Source organism: Lactuca saligna, chromosome 2 (assembly GCF_052625555.1).
Source record: "Lactuca saligna cultivar CGN05327 chromosome 2, ASM5262555v1, whole genome shotgun sequence".
Taxonomy (NCBI): Eukaryota; Viridiplantae; Streptophyta; class Magnoliopsida; order Asterales; family Asteraceae; genus Lactuca; species Lactuca saligna.
This window is the reverse complement of record NC_136418.1, coordinates 4,423,241-4,440,658: the sequence shown is the minus strand read 5'-3', so window position 1 is coordinate 4,440,658 and position 17,418 is coordinate 4,423,241.

Genomic DNA, 17,418 nt, shown 5'->3' with positions numbered 1-17,418 from the left:
TGGGGGGATACAAGTAGAATCATGGTAGTTATTATATCAATCATATGTGATTAATAAGTAGCATTCAAATGATTTATTACTCATTAGTTGTTTTACCAAACAGTTTTCTTCACATGATTTTCATAAACGTTTTATATGTTTAAAACTCCTTATTAAACTGTTCATTTTACACTGTATGTTTCATTTCAAACTCATTTACAATTGTGTTTCAAACAAATTTTTCTTTATACTTAAACTGTTTTATCAAACAAATACTTCCAACCCGTTTTATAGGCTGACATCATGTCGACCTTTTCTTAGATAATAATCATGTTCAAAGGTGTTACAAGACTTATTTTATGCTTTTATATTGTCAATTGCATGCCTATATATGTATAGTTATATATGAAATGTTTAAAGGACTTAGGAAGGCTATCCGCTCTATTTCCTTTTAACCATTGGGATGTGGTCTAGTGAGTATCAGGTATTCGTCCGAAGGTCGTTTAAATATTAGTTATGTATCATGTGTACATATATAGTCAAAAAGGTTATTCCAGTCAGTTCAATACCCTTGGGTAGCAAGGGTATACTTCCATGTTCATACGTACCAGTTATATTACTAGTAAGCTACCATATGGGTAGTTTAGGAAGATACTAATACGTTTACTAGAATGCGGAATCATACCACGAGTCAGTTCATTCATGAGTCTATACATGCTAGATAGAGAGAGAACACACATTACATTACTATACATGCTAGATAGAGATAGAACACACGTTACAGCTAGCACACGCAGAACATTACAGTACACTATTATACTATTACATGATTACGCTTACATGAGTACGTTTACATAGATACGTTTACATGAGTGCGTTTACATATACGATAATAGGACAAACATCACTAGGTGCTATAGCATGGAACGTTTTCAAGATCTAACTATACCAATGAATCACAACACATTGTGATAGTTATATTGGGTATACACGATCATAGTAATGTGGATGTTCGCGGCTTGCAACCATGCAGGGGTCGCGTATGGGTCCCAAAATCTCTTTAACAGGGGAGTGTCTAGCTTGGGATCTAGCCATCACATTATGCCTTATCCCTCAAATAAGGCAAAATAGTACAGAAGTAGTCACTTATTACAAATACTACAGTACTTACAAAACTACCGTAGACTTAAGGTAATTAATACGGTTGTAGTTCGATACTACACCAAAGTACTATTTCATTTTCCCATTACATTCACTTTGTGAACATTCACACGATGCACAATAATGTAGAAACTATATTTTTGATTAATGATAGTCAGATTTGGGAAAATACACAATCTTACAAGAGACACACACACAGATACTAGATGCCTTGGTAGAAGGATACTTTTAGTAGGAAACATATGGTTTTCTAGGATGTTCAAAACATTTTCATACTTACAGTTCATATACATTTTCATACTTACAGTTTATATACATTTTCATACTTACAGTTCATATACATACAAATACTTACATTTCATATACGTACAAATACTTACATTTCACATACATACAAATACTTACAGTTCATATACATACAAATACTTACAGTTCATATACATACAAATACTTACATACAAATTAAGACACTAAAATACTTATGATCTCACCAGCTTTAAAGCTGATACTCTCTTTCAAAATAACTTGTATCCTCAGGTCAACAGTAGACAGGTACCGATGCAAGGTTTAGAGAAGATAGAGCTCGTTTAAGACTCATCTTTCATTTTGATTTATACTTTAGTGTTTATTATAATTTGCCAGAACACACTTGTATTAAAATTATATTATTAATGAAATGGATGATGTTGTTGCTTGTTTACTATTTTTCATTGTTGTGATACTATACATGACGTCCTCAGCCCCAGAACGTTTCCACCGTTCATGGTTTTGGGGTGTGACAATTTGCTACCATGAGCCTGTAACCGTTGCTATGACATAATACCTCTGATATAACAATACACTCATGATTTACCATGAGAACAAATACACTCATGATTTAACATGATAAACAACACTGTACGCTTTATCGATGCCAGAATAATAACAAATAAAAGGATAGTTCATCACTTGTTTTTGGTTGACTGTAGCTAACAGTCACAAGTGGGGTGGTCAGCCCGTATACTAATTATACACGACTTCCCCGCTCACACGGCCGGTTATAGTTCAGAGGATTTCCGCTAAGATCCCCAATCTTAGTTGATGAATACAATTACTCATGTAGACTTTGACGGCTTCCTATAGCTCTAACAACAAAAGCATCTTCATGTCTAAAACCTTAAGTTACTAGACTTTGCTTTTAAACATTACTCCTAACTTCATAATATTTAGGCAGTATAACAGCTATATCTTGAAGTAAAAACCAGGTTTTATCTTGACCTAAAACCAATAATAACAACATATAACGTTTCTAGTTTTATCTTGACATAAAACTATCAATAACAATACCAAGTTTTATCTTGACATAAAACTAACAATAACAACAAATAACATATCCAGTTTTATCTTGACATAAAACTAACAACAACAACATACTAGATAACTTAACATTTAAAACTTTCGAATATTACTTCGGTATTATATCGCACACAACATATATGTAGAATCCTAAGTATAACTCAAGATCTACATTAGTAAATTAACATACTGATAAGTTAATAATAGTTGTATGTATTCAAAATGTTATATTTAGAACAATCATATCTCGATTATCATAACTATATACTATCATATAGACATAATAATAACATATATATAATGACTAGCATGCGTTTTCCCCCGAAATATTAGAAAGTGTGGCCGTGAAACTCACCCTAGTAGCGTGATTTTATGTTATCTAAGCAAAACGGTCAGCGTGCGAGATCGTCGGGGCTCGGAATGCAAGATGGCTTCAGCAAGGGAGAGAGGAGATAAGGAAATGGTGTAAGGAATAGCTGAAGTCGGACCTGCTATTTATAGTAAGAATTTAGGACTCTCACGTCGTGAGTGTCATAAGGATCACGTCGTGAGTCTTGCATGATCACCCCGTAGACTAGCCATTTGCGTCCCTAGCTTCGGAAGGTGGCCATGTGACTCCTCACGTCGTGAAAAACACCTTGTTCACATCGTGAGTTTGGATCCTATCCCCTCGCAGCCTCGTCACACCTTCTAGATTCCGAAATGTGGCAAAATGACTCCTCACGTCGTGAGTGTCATAAAGCTCACGTCGTGAATTTAGTTAGCTTAGGGTTTCTGAAAGCTGAATCTTCGGAAGGCCATAACTTTTGCATACGAACTCCGTTTTTAACGTTCTTTATACGCACGCGTAGGTATTTACGAGTACTACAACTCTATTTTAGACTTAAATAGCTAATTCTAAGTCTATTTCAAATTTCTCTTATTATAGAGATCTATAGTGTTCGGTTATCATAACTTCTTCATGCGAAGTCAGATTCAAACGTTCTCTATATTTTTGGAATCGTATGGACGTATACTTTGAGTTGTATCATAAAGAAAGTTCATATTTGTATTATAATTTATTATGAACTACATAACATTCTTACCACATTACTAGGTTAACATAATCACATTACATGATTGGCATAATCACGTGTGATTGTCTATTGACCTATTTTGACTAGTAATACATTCTCCCCCCGTTAGAACAATTTCATCCCAAAATTTATCTTGTGGATAGGGTTTTGTCAAACAATTGGGGGTATTTTTCTTTCACCTGATCTTCACGTTCCCAAGTAAATTCAGGTCCTCGCAAAGAGTTCCATCGAACTTTCACTATGGGAATATGACTTTGCTTTAATCGTTTGACTTCTCGATCCATGATCTCGATAGGTTCTTATACAAAGTTGAGTTTGGTATTGACTTGTATCTCGTCAAGAGGTACCACAAGAGTGTCATCAGATAGACATATTTTGAGATTTGATACGTGAAAAGCATCGTGTACATTACTTAGCTCTTGAGGCAACTTGAGTTGGTATGCGACATAACCAATTCTAGCAAGAATTTCAAAAGGTCCTATATACCGTGGGTTTAGTTTGCCCCGCTTACCGAATCGAATTACACCTTTCCAAGGAGAGACCTTCAACATTACTTTATCTCCAACTTGGAATTCTAAAGGCTTACGTCTTACGTCAGCGTAGCTCTTTTGACGATCACGTGCAATCTTTAATCGATCCTTAATTTGAACGATCTTTTCAGTTGTATCATGGATTATTTCTGGTCCAGTACGTATGTGACAACCCGAAATTTCTATTATGTACAAACATATCAAGTCAATAGAAGTCATAACAGTTGGTGTTAATTTTCAGACTTTTTAGAATAAGTTTGAGTATTTCAGACTTTCTATTCTGTACAAACATATCAAGTCACTAGGGTTATTGTACAACACTAATATTCCAAAACTCTAAGAAATTAGAGTTTACTGCCTGGATAAAATATTTTCAGCCAAAAACCCTAAATTTGGGAGTATATATATGAGAATTTGTCATTATTTACACTTTTCCCAAAAACTCAAGATTTAAACCCATTTCTCTCTCAAGTATCATCCAAAAGATTTTCAAGATCTTCAAACTAGTAAGTGATTCTAGCTTTCTTAAGTGATTATATGGCTTAATCTAGTGTTTTAACACTCTTCTAACCGTGAAATCATTCCAAAATGTTGATTCTTCCTTTTTCACCAAGAACACACACTAGTGTTCTTGGACTTTTAGCTCATTTCAAGCTTCAATATAGTAAGTACCTCTATCCTAGAGTCTTTTAAAGCTTGTTATACATCGTTACATCAAGAAATAGTCCCAAGAACACCAATAACAAGGTGTTCACAGTTCAAGAAGTTCTTAAACCGTAAACACCAAGTAAAGGTGCCAAAGTGTGCCTAGTCCATTCCTATGCCTTAGTAACTAACATGGATCCATTCCTTGATGAACTAAGGACTTTAAAACCCCAAAATACCATAAAACATATGAGTTTATGGTAGTAAACTCAAAGGAAAATGCTTTAGGAACCGTAAACTCCAAATAGGAGTGAAATGGTGCCCTAGTTCCTTCCATAGACACATACTTCAAGGAGAAAAGCTTCCAGGGACTTTTAAGGCTTCAAACAATCAAATGGTCAAGAGTGTATGAGCTTACGGCTGTAAATTCAAGAGTTTACGACCGTAAACTCTTTTTTTGGTGACCACAAAACCGTAAACTCCATAAAGGAGTTTTCCTTGAACCCCAAGCACACTAGCCTTTCCCTACAACACTTAGATGCAATCCTTGGGACTTATAACACTTATATAAGGTGTTTAGCATGTCCTAGGGTGTCTTAACTTTGTTTATTAGTTGTTTAAAGACTAATTGGATACATATATGTGATATTATATGTTAACTAGGATCATAGAGTGTGTTCAAGTCTTCACTTGACACCTAGCAATCCTACATCGTTAGTTCATCCGTACCACTCACTACAGGTGAGTTCATACCCTTTAATCAATGATTTAAATGTTTTAAATGCTTTTATGGGGGGGGGGGGAATACAAGTTGAATACATAGTTATTATATCAATCACATGTTATTAATAACTACCAAACCAGTAGTTTGCTTACTGTTCAAACTATTTTGCTTCAAACTGTTTTACAAACTCTTTTGCTTGTCAAAAGCTTTTACTTAAACTCTTTTATACTTATTATCAAATGCATGCCTATGTATGTATAATTATATAAGTAATGTTTAAAGGGCTTAGGAAGGCCAGCTCGCTTTATCTCCTTTTCGTCGTTGGGATGTGACTTTAGGGAATCGGTTATCCGTCCGAAGGTCGTCTAAATATTAGTTATATATTATGTATACATATATAGACATAAAAGTTCTTTCAACCAGTTCCACACCTTTGGGTAGCAAGGGTTTCACAAACATGATCATACATCACTAGTAAGCTACCATAGGGGTAGCACAAGAAGATACTAATACTATTACTAGCACAATGAAACATACAATGAGTCAATTCATTCATGAGTCAATACAAGTAGTACACACAGTACATTACTATACATGCTAGATAGAGAGAGAGAACACACATTATAGCTAGCACACGCAGAACATTATAGTACATACAGGCTAGACAGAGAAAGAGTACACTTTACAGTTAACACATTTATTACATGTACATTCATGCAGTTATGTGAACCGTTAAACGGGGGATGGCACTACCTGCCATGACCATTTTTGTATCCAAAATCTCCTTAATTGGGGAGTGTATGAGTTGGCATATAGATCTATACTGGATTGACTATCCTACACCTTGTTGCTCGCTATAGTGGGACTTGCAAGTCTACGGGTGCCAAATGTCATTTCTTACGGTGTCTTACATCGTCGTTTCACTAGAGTCGGTAGCAGGATGTAGGTTGATCACATGTTACTTTAAACACCTTTTGTTTTAAGGTAGTTAGTACAACATTAGTCACCTATTACAAATACTACAGTACTATGATATTTTCCAGTTACATTCACTTCGTGAATATTCACACGATGCACGGTAATGTAAAAACTATATTTTTGGATAATGATAGTTAGAATTGGGAAAACACACACTCTTACATGAGACACACGCATAGACACTAGATGCCTTGGTAAAAGGCTACAATTAGTAGAAAAAATAGGGTTTTCTAGGAGAGTACAAAACATCTTATAAACATTTTACAAATGCTTTCATACAAACACAAACCTAATATACTTATGATCTCACCAGCTTTAAAGATGATACTCGCTTTCAAAATAACTTGTATTCTCAGGTCACCAGTAGACAGGTACAGGTGCAAGGTTTTGAGAAGATGGAGTTCGTTCAAGACTCGTCTTTTATTTTGATATGTATATTTTGGTCTCTATATAACTTGACAGAACACACTTGTATGAAATTATATTATTAATGCAATGGATGATGTTGTTGCTTGTTTACTACTATTCATTGTTGTGATACTGTACATGACGTCCTCCGCCTCAGAATGTTTCCGCGGTTCATGGTTTTGGGGTGTGACAGATTGGTATCAGAGCATTGTTTATAGTGAATTGAGTATATCAACCCATAAAAGATATACTAACTATAAATACAATGGGATTAAAATATTCTAACCAAGAGTTTATACTTTAAATATTAAAATATTTAATTAAGTATACGTTTCTGCATCACTAAGACAGTACGAAAGTATTACGATTGTTGGGCAGCACAATTAGACTTAGAGACATATAGTCAAAACTAGGAAGATATAGCCTGATCAACTATATTATCTGAGGGTTGACTAGCATGTACCTAAGTGTGTTTGTGAGGTTGCAAAAAGTCTAAAAACTTACCCACAATACCACAATGAGAACAATGGAACCTAAACTTAAAATACTATAGGAGTATTTTGCATTACTATAAGTTACTTAGGTGCTAGATTCTTATACCTCTCTTCTCGCGTAGATTTAATGGCTGGATTCCACTTTCCCGGAGACCCGTACTATCCCAACCACATCAATGCAGGATGGTTAGAAGAAGAAGCTGAAGATGATCACCCAATTCCTTTTGATGATCATGAAGTTGAAGGCTTTTCTGATGGTTCTGACTCAGAGCCATAAGTCAACAACCTACTTCCAGCTGATCAAAACCCAAACCCTCGTCCAGCATTTCAAGTACCCACACCTCTGTGGGCCACGAAATTGAATACATGGAGCCAGGAACAGGGTCAACCCATTCCCTACAATGGAGATAGAAGTTTCTACAACCTCACCGAGGGAGGTTCTGTTGACAGGGTCCTACCCGTCATGGTTCGTAGGATTTCTCAGAATACGATATTGGGTCAATCAACTATCAATCGAGTCTTGGAGATTGACGCCAACTCTGGCGTTAACACTGTCCACATTCGCTAACTAGACTCTGCTCACGAAAGGATCTGGTTCACAATACAGCTCTTCGGAGGGAACTCGCTGAAACCCGAGCTGAAGTCAGAGAACTTCGATCTCAGCAAGCAAGAGCTGATAGGCGCATGAGGGACATAGAACGTCTCTTGTCGGGATCAAGAACTCACTCTGGTAGTTCTTGTCACCGATAGATTCTCATCAACTTCTCTCTTTTGGATATAACCTAGTCATGTAAAACTTTGGTCTAATTCCCTAATCTTTGTAAATCATAGGCATGTTAGGTCTTGGTTAGGTTGTAATTCTGTCAAAATTTTCCCATTTTGGTTGATGTAAGGCCTCTTTCTGTTGGCCGTTTTTTCCGAACTTATTACATCTGTAATTCCAGTAATATTGACAGGTACCTAATCTTATAGGGGTTATTGTCCAAATGTGATCATCTATTAGTTCTAGATCTACATTCAATCGTATTGTTGGGCTATGATGAGTTAGTCCATGAGTCATTCTCATCAATTCTTCCATTAAATTCTTATCAATGTTTTCAACTTCATAAATTTTTAGATCAAAGATGCCACCTCGCAGAAATCCAAGGAGAAACCTTAATAACGAAACACCAACACCACCTCAACCACCTACTCCTCAGTTCGACACTACATCCCTAAATGTTGTTGTAGCTGCAGTTGTGGCTATAGCCATGGCTCAATATCATTCATCTGGTTCCACTGAAGGAGGAACCCCTGTCCTGTCTACTCATGGTGAAATCCCAGTGCGCTTGAAAGAGTGCTCCTATAAGGACTTCACCAACTGCAAGCCATTGTACTTCAAGGGGACTGGCAGAGTCATTGCCCTCTCGCAATGGTTCGAGAAAACCGAATCGGTTTTCGAAATCTGCTCTTTTCCTGAGGAGAGCAAGGTGAAGTTCGCTGCTTGCACCTTTGAAACGAAAGCCCTAACATGGTGGAACAACCATGTTAAGTCGATATCTCTTATATTGGCTAATGCTATGGGATGGGAAACTTTTAAAGACCTCATGATTGAGGAGTACTGCCCCAGGGGCGAGATTCAGAAACTAGAGGAAGAGCTATGGAGCCTAACCATGAAGGGCTCCAACGTAGTTGCCTACACCGCCATATTATGCGAGCTGGTGGCCCTCTATCCCAATATGATTCCTTCAGAGGGAAAGAAAATCGAGAGGTACATATGGGGAATGGTGCCACCATACCAAGGAAATGTATTGGCATCACACCCCACTACATTTGATAGTTCCAAACGATTGGCACAACGGCTCATAGACCATGGGGTTCGTACCCCGGCCGCTACAACTACCCTAGCCATCTCAGAAACCGCAAGAACCGCTGATTCCAAGCGGAAGTTTTGGGATGACAAGAAGAAGGCTGAGGCTACCAAAAAGCAGCAGGTCGTGGCAGTCCATGCTGCGATAGCACCTGCCACTGCTGCTCCGGTAAAGCAGTACGCTGGAAGTTTGCCCAAGTGCAACAAACGAAACTTCCATCACGTCGGCGCCTGCCGGGAGATGCAGTGTCTGAACTGCAACGGGAAGAGGCACACTGCCTGTTTCTGTAAAGCTCCGGCAAGGCCAATCAACCAAGCCCCCAGTGCTGGAGTGGGCCAAACTTGTTACGGATGTGGCGAGGTAGGCCACTTCAAAAGAAACTGCCCGAAGGCAGGGTTTGTCGGTGGAGCGGAAAGAGTTCTGGCCATAGGCCAAGAGGAAGCGGTAGCTGACCCCACAGTGGTCACTGGTACGTTTCTCCTCGATAACGCTTATGCATGCATTCTATTTGATAGTGGAGCGGACAGAAGTTTCGAGAACCAAAAATTTGCTCATTTACTTAGGAAAAAATCACGAGCACTTAATGAACCGTTCACTGTAGAAATGGCTAATGGAAAGACAGAGAGCACTAGCAGTATATTCTTAAGGTGTACCCTCACTTTGGATAGCCATTCATTTTCGATCGATCTCATGTCAGTCTCAATTAAAAGTTTCGACATCATTATCGGCATGGATTGGTTGAGTCTTCATCGTGCCGACATCATGTGTTTCGAAAAGGTTGTTCGCCTTAATCTGCTATCTGGCGAAACCTTAGTAGTTTATGGCGACAAACCCGACACGAACCTTCGTATCATTTCGAGCATTCAAGCTCAGAAATTCTTGCGAAAGGAATGTCGTGCATTCCTTGCTCATGTGGTTGATGTGAGCCAAGAAACGAAGGAAATTCAGAACATTCCAGTGGTACGCGACTTTCCCAAAATTTTTCCAGAAGAACTCCCAGGATTACCTCCGCAATGTCAAGTCGATTTCCGAATCGACTTAGTTCCAGGGGCTACCCCGGTAGCCAAATCGCCCTATCGTCTACCACCTACAGAGATGCAAGAACTGTCCGGTCAACTTAACGAACTGCTCAACAAGGGCTTTATAAGACCAAGCTTCTCACCCTGGGGAGCTCCAGTCTTGTTCGTCAAGAAGAAAGACGGATCGTTTCGTATGTGCATTGACTACAGGGAGCTCAACAAGCTGACCGTCAAAAATCGTTATCCGTTGCCACGTATTGACGATTTATTTGACCAACTTCATGGGGTGAATCTCTTTTCAAAAATCGACTTTAGATCCGGATATCACCAACTACGAGTGCTAGGGGAGGATGTTCCAAAGACAGCCTTCCGGACTCGTTATGGGCACTACGAATTCGTAGTGATGCTGTTCAGATTAACAAACACGCCCGTTGTATTCAAGGACTTAATGAATAGGGTGTGTTGTCCTTACTTTGATCAGTTCGTCATCGTCTTCATTGATGACATACTTATCTACTCTTGAAGTAAGGAGGAGCATAGTCAACATCTGCGTCAAGTCCTCGAGACATTACGTTCGGAGAAACTCTACGCAAAGTTCTCGAAATGTGAATTTTGGATTCGACGAGTCGAATTCCTAGGGCACGTGGTTAGCGAAGTGGGAATACACGTGGACCCTTCCAAAATCAAAGTCATTAAGAACTGGTCAGCACCGAAAACGCCTACAAAAATTCGTCAATTTCTAGGCCTTGCTGGCTACTATCGCAGGTTTATTCAGAACTTCTCTTGCATTGCGAAACCTCTTACAATACTGACCCAAAAGGGCGTGGCCTTTGGTTGGGAAGAGAAGCAGGAAAGAGCGTTTCAAACGCTCAAACGAGCCTTGTGCACCGCACCAATACTATCCCTTCCCGAAGGAATAGAAGACTTCGTTGTCTATTGCGATGCGTCGAATCAAGGACTCAGATGTGTTCTGATGCAGCGAGGTAAGGTCATCGCCGATGCCTCGAGATAGCTGAAGACACATGAGGTAAATTACACGACCCACGATCTTGAACTGGGAGCAGTTGTGTTTGCTCTGAAGATCTGGAGACATTACTTGTACGGTACGAAAATCACTATCTTTACAGACCACAAAAGCTTACAACACATATTCGACCAGAAAGAGCTCAACATGAGACAACAACGGTGGGTCGAGCTACTCAGTGATTACGAATGCGAAATTCGTTATCATCCGGGTGATGCCAATGTAGTAGCTGACGCCCTAAGTCGGAAAGAATATTCTGATCGTAGAGTCAAATCATTGACTATGACTATCCATTCACACTTTTCCACACAAATTAAGGCGGCTCAGCTCGACGCTTTGAAGCCTGAAAACGTGGCGGGTGAATCCCTGAGAGGAATGGATAAGAACTTGGAGGTTAAGGGTGGTGGAGCTTATTATTTCATGGACCGGATCTGGACCCCGAAACTCGGTGGTTTCAGAGACTTGGTCATGAACGAGGCGCACAACACTCGTTGTTCCGTGCACTCGGGATCAGATAAGATGTATCTGGATCTTAAAAAGTTATACTGGTGACCTAACATGAAAGCAGAGATTGCTACCTTCGTGAGTAAATGCCTTACTTGTGCAAAGGTCAAGGTCGAATACCAAAAACCATCCGGTCTATTGCAACAGCCTGAGATACCGGAATGGAAGTGGGAGCGGATAACTATAGATTTCATAACCAAGTTGCTCAAGACAACGGGTGGACTTGAATACTTGATACCATATGGGTCATCGTCGATAGACTGACCAAGTCTGCACACTTCCTGCCGATCAAAGAAACAGACAAGATGGAGAAACTTACAAGAACTTACATTAGGGAGATTGTAAGGTTGCACGGTGTTCCCTAGGAACTAGGTTGGACATGAGTACAGCCTACCATCCACAGACTAACGGGTAAAGTGAGAGAACTATCCAAACCTTGGAAGATATGTTGTGAGCCTGCGTGATAGACTTCGGGAAAGCATGGGATACTCATTTACCCCTTGTCGAATTTTCCTACAACAACAGTTATCACACAAGCATAAAGGCTGCTCCATTCGAGGCCCTCTATGGCCGAAAGTGCAGATCCCCTCTGTGCTGGGCTGAGGTGGGTGATACCCAGATAGCTAAAGGATGAGTTCCTGAAAACACTCTCACAGGTCTGGAAATCATACGGGAAACGACGGAGAAGATCGTTCAGATCCGCGAACGATTGAAAGCCTCCAAAGACCGACAGAAAAGCTACGCTGATAAACGTAGGAAACCATTGGAATTCCAGGTGGGTGACCGTGTTCTATTGAAGGTCTCACCCTCGAAGGGCTTGATACGCTTCGGAAAGCGTGGAAAGCTAAATCCAAGGTACATTGGGGCTTTCGAGATTCTCGCAAGAATCGGCCCTGTAGCTTACAAACTTAACTTACCGCGCGAACTTAGTAACGTACATTCTACCTTCCAAGTATCGAACTTGAAAAAGTGTCTGTCCGACGAGACTCTTGTTATCCCACTCAACGAGATCGAGATCAACGAGAGCCTCAACTTCGTGGAGGAACCAGTAGAGATCATGGACCGAGAGGTCAAGCAAACTAAACAAAACCGTATCCTGATAGTGAAGGTTCGCTGGAACGGCAAGCGAGGACCAGAATTCACTTGGGAGCGTGAGGATCAGATGAAACTAAAATATCCTCGTCTTTTTACTTAGTTATTTGTAACTACTTATTTGCTTAATTTCTAATTTCGGGACGAAATTCCTTCTAAGAAGGGGATCATGTGACAACCCAAAATTTCTATACTGTATGAACATATCAAGTCAATAGAAGTCAGAACAGTTGCTGTCAATTTTCAGACTTTTTAGAATAAGTTTGAGTATTTCAGGATTCCACACTTTAGTGATATCAGGAGAGAGGATGCACTATGGTTATTGTGCAACAATGTTATTCCAATACTCTAAGAAATTAGAGTTCACTGCCTGAATAAAATATTTTCTGACAAAAACCCTAAATCTGAGAGTATATATATGAGAATTTGTCATTATTTACACTTTTTCCAAAAACTCAAGATCCGAACTCATTTCTCTCTCAAGTATCATCGAAAAGATTTTCAAGATCTTTAAACTAGTAAGTGATTCTAGCTTTCTTAAGTGATTATATTGCTTAATCTAATGTTTTAACACTCTTCTAACCATGAAATCATTCCAAAAGGTTGATTCTTCCTTTTTCACCAAGAACACCAAGAACACACACTAGTGTTCTTGGACTTTTAGCTCATTTCAAGCTTCAATATAGTAAGTACCTCTATCCTAGAGTCTTTTAAAGCTTGTTATACATATTTACATCAAAAAATAGTCCCAAGAACACCAAGAACAAGGTGTTCACAGTTCAATAAGTTCTTAAACCGTAAACACCAATTAAAGATGCCAAAGTGTGCCTAGTCCATTCCTATGCCTTAGTAACTAACATGGATCCATTCCTTGATGAACTAAGGACTTTAAAACCCCAAAATACCATAAAACATATGAGTTTATGGTAGTAAACTCAAAGGAAAATGCTTTAGGAACCGTAAACTCCAAATAGGAGTGAAATGGTGCCCTAGTTCCTTCCATAGACACATACTTCAAGGAGAAAAGCTTCCAGAGACTTTTAAGGCTTCAAACAATCAAATGGTCAAGAGTGTATGAGCTTACGGCTGTAAATTCAAGAGTTTACGACCGTAAACTCTTTTTTTGGTGACCACAAAACCGTAAACTCCATAAAGGAGTTTTCCTTGAACCCCAAGCACACTAGCCTTTCCCTACAACACTTAGATGCAATCCTTGGGACTTATAACACTTATATAAGGTGTTTAGCATGTCCTAGGATGTCCTAAATTTGTTTATTAGTTGTTTAAAGACTAATTGGATACATATATGTGATATTATATGTTAACTAGGATCATAGAGTGTGTTCAAGTCTTCACTTAACACCTAGCAATCCTACATCTTTAGTTCATCCGTACCACTCACTACAGGTGAGTTCATACCCTTTAATCAATGGTTTAAATGTTTTAAATGATTTTATGGTGGGAATACAAGTTGAATACTTATAGTTATTATATCAATCACATGTGATTAATAACTACTAAACCAGTAGTTTGCTTACTGTTCAAACTATTTTGCTTCAAACTGTTTTGCTTCAAACTGTTTTACAAACTCTTTTGCTTGTCAAAATCTTTTACTTAAACTCTTTTATACTTATTATCAAATGCATGCATATGTATGTATAATTATATAAGTAATGTTTAAAGGGCTTAGGAAGGCCAACTTGCTTTATCTCCTTTTCCTCGTTGGGATGTGGCTTTAGGGCATCGGTTATCCGTCCGAAGGTCGTCTAAATATTAGTTATATATTATGTATACATATATAGACATAAAAGTTCTTTCAACCAGTTCCATACCTTTGGGTAGCAAGGGTTTCACAAACATGATCATACATCACTAGTAAGCTACCATAGGGGTAGCACAGGAAGATACTAATACTATTACTAGCATAATGAAACATACAATGCGTCAGTTCATTCATGAGTCAATACGAGTAGTACACACAGTACATTACTATATATGCTAGATAGAGAGAGAACACACATTACAGCTAGCACACGCAGAACATTACAGTACATACAGGCTAGACAGAGAAAGAGTACACTTTACAGTTAGCACATTTATTACATGTACATTCATGCAGTTATGTGAACCGTTAAACGGGGGATGGCACTACCTGCCATGACCGTTTTTGTATCAAAAATCTCCTTAATTGGGGAGTGTATGAGTTGGCATATAGATCTATATTGGATTGACTATCCTATACCTTGTTGCTCGCTACAGTGGTACTTGCAAGTCTACGGGTGCCAAATGTCATTTATTACGGCGTCTTACATGGTCGTTTCACTATAGTCGGTAGCAGGATGTAGGTCGATCACATGTTACTTTGAACACCTTTTGTTTTAAGGTAGTTAGTACAGCAGTAGTCACCTATTACAAATACTACAGTACTATGATATTTTCCCATTACATTCACTTCGTATATATTCACATGATGCACGGTAATGTAAAAACTATATTTTTGGTTAATGATAGTCAGAATTGGGAAAACACACACTCTTACATGAGACACACGCACATACACTAGATGCCTTGGTAGAAGGCTACAATTAGTAGAAAACATAGGGTTTTCTAGGAGAGTACAAAACATCTTACAAAACATTTTACAATTGTTTTCATACAATCACAGACCTAATATACTTATGATCTCACTAGCTTTAAAGTTGATACTTGCTTTCCAAATAGCTTGTATTCTCATGTCACCAGTAGACAGGTACAAGTGCCTGGTTTTGGAGAAGATGGAGTTCGTTCAAGACTCGTCTTTTATTTTGATATGTATATTTTTGTGTCTATATAACTTGACAGAATTATATTATTAATGCAATGGATGATGTTGTTGCTTGTTTACTACTATTCATTGTTGTGATACTGTACATGACGTCCTCCACCCCAGAACGTTTCCGCCGTTCATGGTTTTGGGGTGTGACAACATAAGGTATCGCCTGTATGTTCTCTGGCCATCTGCGTATCTCCAACTTCTGCCCAACATACTAGGGAACAACATTTTCATCCATAAAGAGCCTCAAACGGTGCAGCCTTGATGCTGGTGTGATGAACATTGTTGTAGGAAAACTCAATTAATGGTAAATGAGTATCCCACGCATTTCCAAAGTCTATTACATAGGCTCGGAGCATATCTTCTAAAGTCTGAATGGTTCTCTCACGCTGACAATCAGTCTGTGGATGGTAAGCTGTACTCATGTCTAGACGTGTTCCTAAGGATTTTTGTAGAGATTGCCAAAATCGTGAAGTGAATCTACTATCTTGGTCATAAATAATAGAACTTGGAACTCCATGCAATCTAACAATTTTCTTAAGATAAAATCTAGTCAGCTTCTCCTACTTGTCGTTCTCCTTAATTGGTAAGAAATGGGCAGACTTAGTCAATCTATCGACTATTACCCAAATAGTGTCGAACCCACCAGGAGTTTTAGGTAACTTAGTGATGAAGTCCATTGATATCTGCTCCCATGTCCATTCAGGTATTTCCGGTTGTTGAAGTAAACCTGAATGCTTTTGATGTTCTGCCTTCACTCTAGAACAAGTCAAACATCTGCTCACATAAGTAGCAACTTCTGCCTTCATGTTTGGCCACCAATAATGTACTTTTAAATCTAAGTACATTTTGTCAGAACCTGGATGCACGGAATATCTAGACTTGTGGGCCTCTTCTAAGACCAAGTCCCTGACTCCACCGAACTTAGGCGTCCAAATTCGGTTCATAAAGTGTCACATTCCGTCATCTTTTTGTATAAGTTGCTTTTCCATTCCTCGCAAGGCTTCGTTCTTGATGTTATCTTCTTTTAGAGCCTCGAGTTGAGCTTCTCTAATTTGTGCGGCAAGGTTAGAATGGATAGTTATGGTTAATGTTCGTACCCGATGGGGTTTAATGTATTCTTTCCGGCTCAAGGCATCTGCTACCACGTTTGCCTTTCCAGGATGATAACGAATCTCACATTCATAATCATTCAACAATTTGACCCATCTTCTTTGTCTCATATTAAGATAATTTTGGTCGAATATGTCTTGGAGACTCTTGTGGTCGGTAAAAATAGTACACTTAGTACCATATAGGTAATGTCTCCAGATTTTTAGTGCAAAAACTACAACACCCAATTCAAGATCATGGGTAGTGTAATTATTCTCATGCACCTTAAGTTGTCGTGATGCATAGGCGATAACTTTTCCTCTTTGCATCAACACACATCCCAATCCTTGATTTGATGCGTCGCAGTATACGACAAAATTTTATGTCCCCTCTGGAAGGGATAGGATTGGTGCACTACACAACATTTGCTTTAGTTTCTGAAAAGAAGCTTCTTGTTTGTCTTCCCAGTTGAACTTCGTATCCTTCTGGGTTAGTGTTGTAAGCGGTTTGGCTATTTTGGAGAAATTCTCTATGAATCTATGGTAATAGCCAGAAAGTCCTAGGAATTGACGCACCTCTGTTGGCATCTTTGGTGCTTCCCAATTCCTGATTGCTTCAACTTTGGATGGGTCAACATGAATTCCTTCGTTGCTAACTACATGACCTAAAAATTGTACTTCTCTAATCTAAAACTC